Source organism: Sycon ciliatum, chromosome 3 (genome assembly GCF_964019385.1).
Source record: "Sycon ciliatum chromosome 3, ocSycCili1.1, whole genome shotgun sequence".
Lineage (NCBI taxonomy): Eukaryota > Metazoa > Porifera > Calcarea > Leucosolenida > Sycettidae > Sycon > Sycon ciliatum.
Window position 1 is genome coordinate 25,055,740 of NC_088645.1, and position 6,000 is coordinate 25,061,739.

Sequence of the window (6,000 nt, forward strand, 5' to 3'; positions counted from 1 at the left end):
AGCCCTGTTATGGTGGCAACCACTGGTGATAGCATGACGTTGTGTGTGACCATCTCAGGCAGAGCGTGTAGAATAGCTAGCTGCACGTCCGCTTCCATAGTGCTGACGTTGAAACAGTGTAACAGCATCTTCAGCAGGTCATGTGACAGCGGAGGGCACGCCACTGCCAGGCTCTGCATAGCCAACACGGACGCTAAGCGTAGCTCTCTGCACGACCACCCAGAGACCAGGACGGAGCTGACCACCATTGCTACCATGGACAACTTGTACAGGGACGGCGTGTCCAGAGCAGCCTGCGGATTAATCTTCTTCAACTCTGACTTCATATGATCAAACCATAGCTTACACAGCTCGGGTTCGCGTTGAAACAGGAGCGGCAGGCGGGCTGCAGAGCGGATGTACTGTGCCAGTGAGCTGACGAACGGGACTTGAACTGACTCTGCGGCGATGGCGTCTGCGCCATTCAGGCTATGAGCAGCGCCGCCACCTGCAGTAGTATTGATATGACTACCACCAGCCAACACCAGGCTATTCTGTATAGCAGTTTGACACTTGAGAAGCAACGCAGCTGCGGATGACGATGGAGTAGATGATGTAATAGTAGTAGTAGTAATATTAGTACAGTACAAGGGCAAAGCACCCAGCGACTGATCGGCGGCACTGCTCATGAACGGTAGAAACTTCAATAGTAGATTTAGAATGATGGTGGCGAAGAGAGTTGGCTGGCATGTCAATACCACGTACAGACTTGGTACAAACACAACGGCAGTGGTCGCAGATGCATCAATGGACTCGATCTCCTTCAGCATGACGTCCAGAGGTTGATTGTTAGCCGCCGCCATGTCCACAAGCCATGACGCAGCAATGTGGTACATGGATAACTTATACGACTCCTCAATTGCGGTGGCGAAGACTGACAACCACACTAGCTTCCTGACTCTGCGATAGCATTGCAGAGCGCTCATACTGGATTCAAACCTTGACATATTCCTACTACACAGCCAGTCAATGAGCAGTTTGACAACGTTACACACATAGCTGCTTCCATCACGCTGCTGCTGCTGCTTACCGTTCTCATGCGACGGAACGCCATTTACACTCTTTCCACTCGGTACCACGTCGTCCATGCCGGCTTGCATGGACTCAAGAGCGCTCTCGACCAGAATCTCCACCAGCCTCTCACGATACTCAAAACCCACGTTGTCATAGAGAATGAAGTGGACGACGGGCTCGGCAATGCTCCACAGTCTTTGCTGCTGCGGGTGGGTAGTAGCCGCACTGCTGTGTACCGTGGAGAGAAGGTGACGCAGTGCATGCACCACCGCCACTCTGGCACTTGGGGAGTACCTGAATGCGGACACCAGTGGATGTGAGCCATGGCCGCTGTTGGACTTGGATGAGCTGTTGAGTGCCGACCAGAAATTGTTTTCCTTAGACTCCACCAACAGACTCAAAATGCTGCCAGTGATGATCCATGTACATCTGGCAGAGGAGAGAATACTAAGCAGCCGCTGTGTAACAATCTGTGCTGACCATTGGCCGCAGCGCACACGTCGCAGCAGTACATCGCAGCATTCTGACACAACAGCCACACCCTCGTGCCCACAGCTGTCCAGGAGAAGCTGCAGTTCCGGTGTGAGTTGCGACGCTGAATCAATCGCAGCTGTGTCGCTGATAAGACTTTCTAGACGACCAATAGCCGACGTTTGAATGGAGACTGAGGGGAATGCAAGCCTGGATCTGATTTCTTCCATGACCGCCATCATATATCCGAGGCAACAGGAAACGCAGAGTCAATTCGAATCGATGATCACAGCCGAAACTGCTAAAGTGATTCTTGAACTGACTGGAAATACACTGCACTCAGTTCTTCTTGCAAGAATGATCACTGGTAACTTTGTTCTTCTGGACAGCAAGCGTCTGCAAGATACAGCAACTGAAAAAGTGAACTACTGAACACCCGATAACGACAACAACGACTGACTGACGTTCGTCTCGCTCACAGCAAAAATGACTGACCTTGCAGAGATAGGCGTATGAACGAACTAAACAAAAATGACACTGTTTGCATGGGTTTTATCAGATACTACTACACGTGTGCACTGAACTACACGTAGATCTACGAAGCCTAGCTAGCTTGGCCCGCTACTGCGCTAGTCTTGGCCCGGGCGTCACATCCTAGCTAGCTACCTACATGTAGGCTTGTAGGTCTATGGTCTACGTGGGGCTAGGCCGTTGGGGGTTGATATCCACGCGTTGTCATTTTAGCTCGAGGTCATCACTTGAACCCACTCAGTGCCCATGCCAGTGAGCAGCCGCCTTGGCTTGGCATACTAGTACTAGTAAAAGTACCTTCTTCTAAGGTCCTTTAGTCTTTAGTCTTTAGTTTAGTATTATAATACTTTACAGATTACAGTCACAATGATTGTCATGATGAGGTGCGACCATAGTCATTGTACCGGCACATGAGTCATGAGTCATGACTGTGTGATTGTGTAGACACGTGCACGTAACAGTAAAAAGTCATGTACTACTCACACCTTTTAATTCTTTACTCTTTAGCACTAAGTGTGACTGTACATTTACCTGGCCACGTGTCATTGCTACAATCATAAAAAGCACGTCGGTAGACTCTACGGTGTAAAAGGACGTTGGTAGCGATGTAGTCAGGTAAATGCATACAAGCCATGTATGAAGCATGCCCAGCCGAGGCAGCTACATGTACTTACACGAATCCGGAGAAATGATTTTAGAAGTTTTCTTTTAGAATACTGGAGATCGCTATGGAAGAAACGTACGCGACGTGAATTTCAAACAGACGAAGGAAATGAGGCAGCTGATAATCAGATTCATTTTTCAAGCCCATAGCAACTAAGCTTTGGTTCAGTCTGTGGACCTCACCTTCAAAAATCTATGGCCATGCTGATTAGAGGCCGTAGACCGCAGTTCATGCAGTACTTTACCAGTACTAAAAAATAAAATAATTCGGCCGGGAGGGTGAAAATTTGGGGCTGGGCGCGGACGATAAACAATCATTTTTTTACTTGGCCTTAGCCTACAGATTAGTGATTACAGTGATCATGATGAGGTGCAACCTTGTACATAGTCATTGTACCGGTGTCACATGACTGTGTGATTGTGTAGACACGTAACAGTACTACTAATAAGTAATAATAATAGAAATGGCAGTTCGCATATCACTCATTGCATGAGCTATGAGGTCAACGCATCTGTTAACAATTTCAAGCCAACAGTACTATACCGGTATATCTTTACTTATAAAGAAGAGGCACCTGTGACGTGTGTTTGTTTGTGTGTCACCCTGAGCACGCGAAGCGTGCGAACAGTGTAGGTAGCTAGCGGCCGCAGAAGCACAGACCACGCGAAGCGTGCGAATCGTGTAGCTAGCGGAAGCAGCCACAGAAGCACTGAGCACCGGATCGGAAGGGTGCGAATCGTGTAGCCACCACCACGTGCTGAGCACGTGTGCTGTTCATGTACTTGCTTCACCCGCGGCCGGCCCGGCCGGGTGAAGCAAGTATACTTGCTTCACTCGCATGCCACGTTCGGCCAGGCAACGCTGGCGGGGTGCTGCTATAATATTACTACTATGTAGAGGAGACGGCTCGATACCGGAACGTTTTGACAGCCAAATTTGTATAGACCCAAAACGATCATCAACGTTGATTTTTCACTCGAAATATGTTTGTGGAAGGAAAATGGCATGTTGAAGTTTGCTCTGGGGCCAGAGTCAATCGAACTGAGCCACTCCTTTGTGTTGACCCATTGCCTCCAAGTTGCCCAATTTTTCGCTTCAAAAAAGTTCAAATCAGAGGTGGCTCCAAACCGGACACGTTTTAGAGTGCCCGTCAAATTCACTCTGGGTCTGAAATTAGGTAATTGCTATCGCTCCACGACGGCCAGTACAGAGTAACAATAAGCCTTGTGTGTGCTTCCATTAGTTTTGATTGGTATGCGGTGCTTTATTGTCGAGAGGCGAGCCGCTGTTTACCTGCGACAAGAAGTTGATTTTTCGAAAGTCGTAAAACTCAAGTCGCAGTGCGAAGCAACACGTCAAAAACTCACCTGCTTGATATGGCGCTTCTGGTCATCGCAGAGCCATGAAATTTTGGCTCGGAGTATAACACATCGTAGTCTCACTGTGACATATGTTTTCTAATCAAAATACCAAGAGAGAAAGTGAATATTGAGTCCGTTCCGGTTTGCAACCTATTTCCTATTTGAAACCGTCGCCTCTACTAACACCTTTACTCTTTAGCACTAAGTGCTACATACATGTACATGACTGTACATTTACCTGGCCACGTGTCATTGCTACAAAGTACAATCATAGAACTGTGACGTCGGTATGTAGCGAAGTGGTCTGTAGTACCAGGCTGGTCGTTAGTCACGGTGGTCTTTAGTTACAGGTTTTTACTGTAGGCACATGTAGATCTACTTCTGTACCCGCTGAGTGAGGGCACCGACCCCGGATTTCCATGTACCCGAGGGACCACGACAGTACAGTAAATATCGGATATAACGTGCCCCTTTGATTTTCGAAAATGTATCACTATATCCGGTGCATCACTATAGCCGATTTGCATGTTTGACCGACACATGGCACATGACTGCACATGAAATGATGCGTACACGCTGGAAAAAGCATGCTGAAAGTGCATGCATGCTCCGCGGACTGTGTACCGGTGCATGACACAGAGCAGTGCATGGCAGTGCAGTACGAGTACAGACTGTACATGTAATAGAACTTCGATACATCATGTGGCATGGCTGCTTCTTCAGCGTGTTCTCCAAAAAAAGCCTGAGCTGGATCCGTGCTCACGTAGATCGTAGATCTACTCGGTGTCCAACGAGTTGCGTAGAGCCAGAAATAGACATGAGTGGCTGTGTACGTGAGTTGGCAACATCATCGTGAGAGGCAACACAGCCAGAAACGGACAAGAGCATGCAGAAAGATCACTCTTGATCATTATATGCGATATTTTCCTGTACATTTGATATGGTTTGCTTCCTGAAGGCCATCACAATAACCGATATATCGGTATAGCCGATAATAGTGTATATAGTGATATTTTAGCTGTATTTTTTCTGATTTGATTTTGATTTTGACGTGTTCTATCACTATAACCGGTATATCATTATATCCGGTCACTTTATAAACGATACTTACTGTAGTAGTACTAGAGTAGAGGATCGAGGAGCGAGCAGCTGTTTACAGCTGTTGTCGAACAGGGCTACAACTTCCGCGTCATCCATCCCACTACATGGTACTAGTATACTCAATCTACATGATTGTATAACAAAACTAACACTATTCCAAAGCCGCGGACTGGGTTCAAGGGAGTACGTAAAGGCCTTTACTTGAGAACGGTTTTGTTCACAACACCAATTTGTGGGATGGACGACGCATCTCAACTTCCCAAGATAACGTTCCTGTTTCCGGAGCGGCACTCGTTGCGTACTCCCTTGAACCCAGTCCGCGGCGGCTTTGGCATAGTGTTAGTATTACTACTATTGTATACTTATACAGTACAATGATTTTGTAGTGGGATGGATGACGCAGAATTAACAGTTACCGGTAGTTGCAGCCGTGTTCGATAACAGCTACTCGCTCCTCGATCCTCTACTCCGCTGCACGCCAGCCGTCATGCCGAGGCGATAGTCTACTACTACTTACTAGCGGTCTCCGTGAAAACTGATGTCAGACTGCTGACTTGTAACTGGTGTAAGGTTGTACATGACGCAATTGTTAGATTGACAGCATGAAACAAGGTGGAGGACACTGTGTTCGAAAACAGTGACCTTACTTCAGCCTTCCGCGGTGGGACCGGGGCTCTACCAACCGCGGAAGGTTGTAGTAAGGTCACTGTTTCCGAACACAGTGTCCTCCACCTTGTTTCATGCTGTCAATCTAACAATATGTGTGAACTATAACAAGGTTTATCTAATACTACTAGTTCTGAACTAGTATTGGGTTAT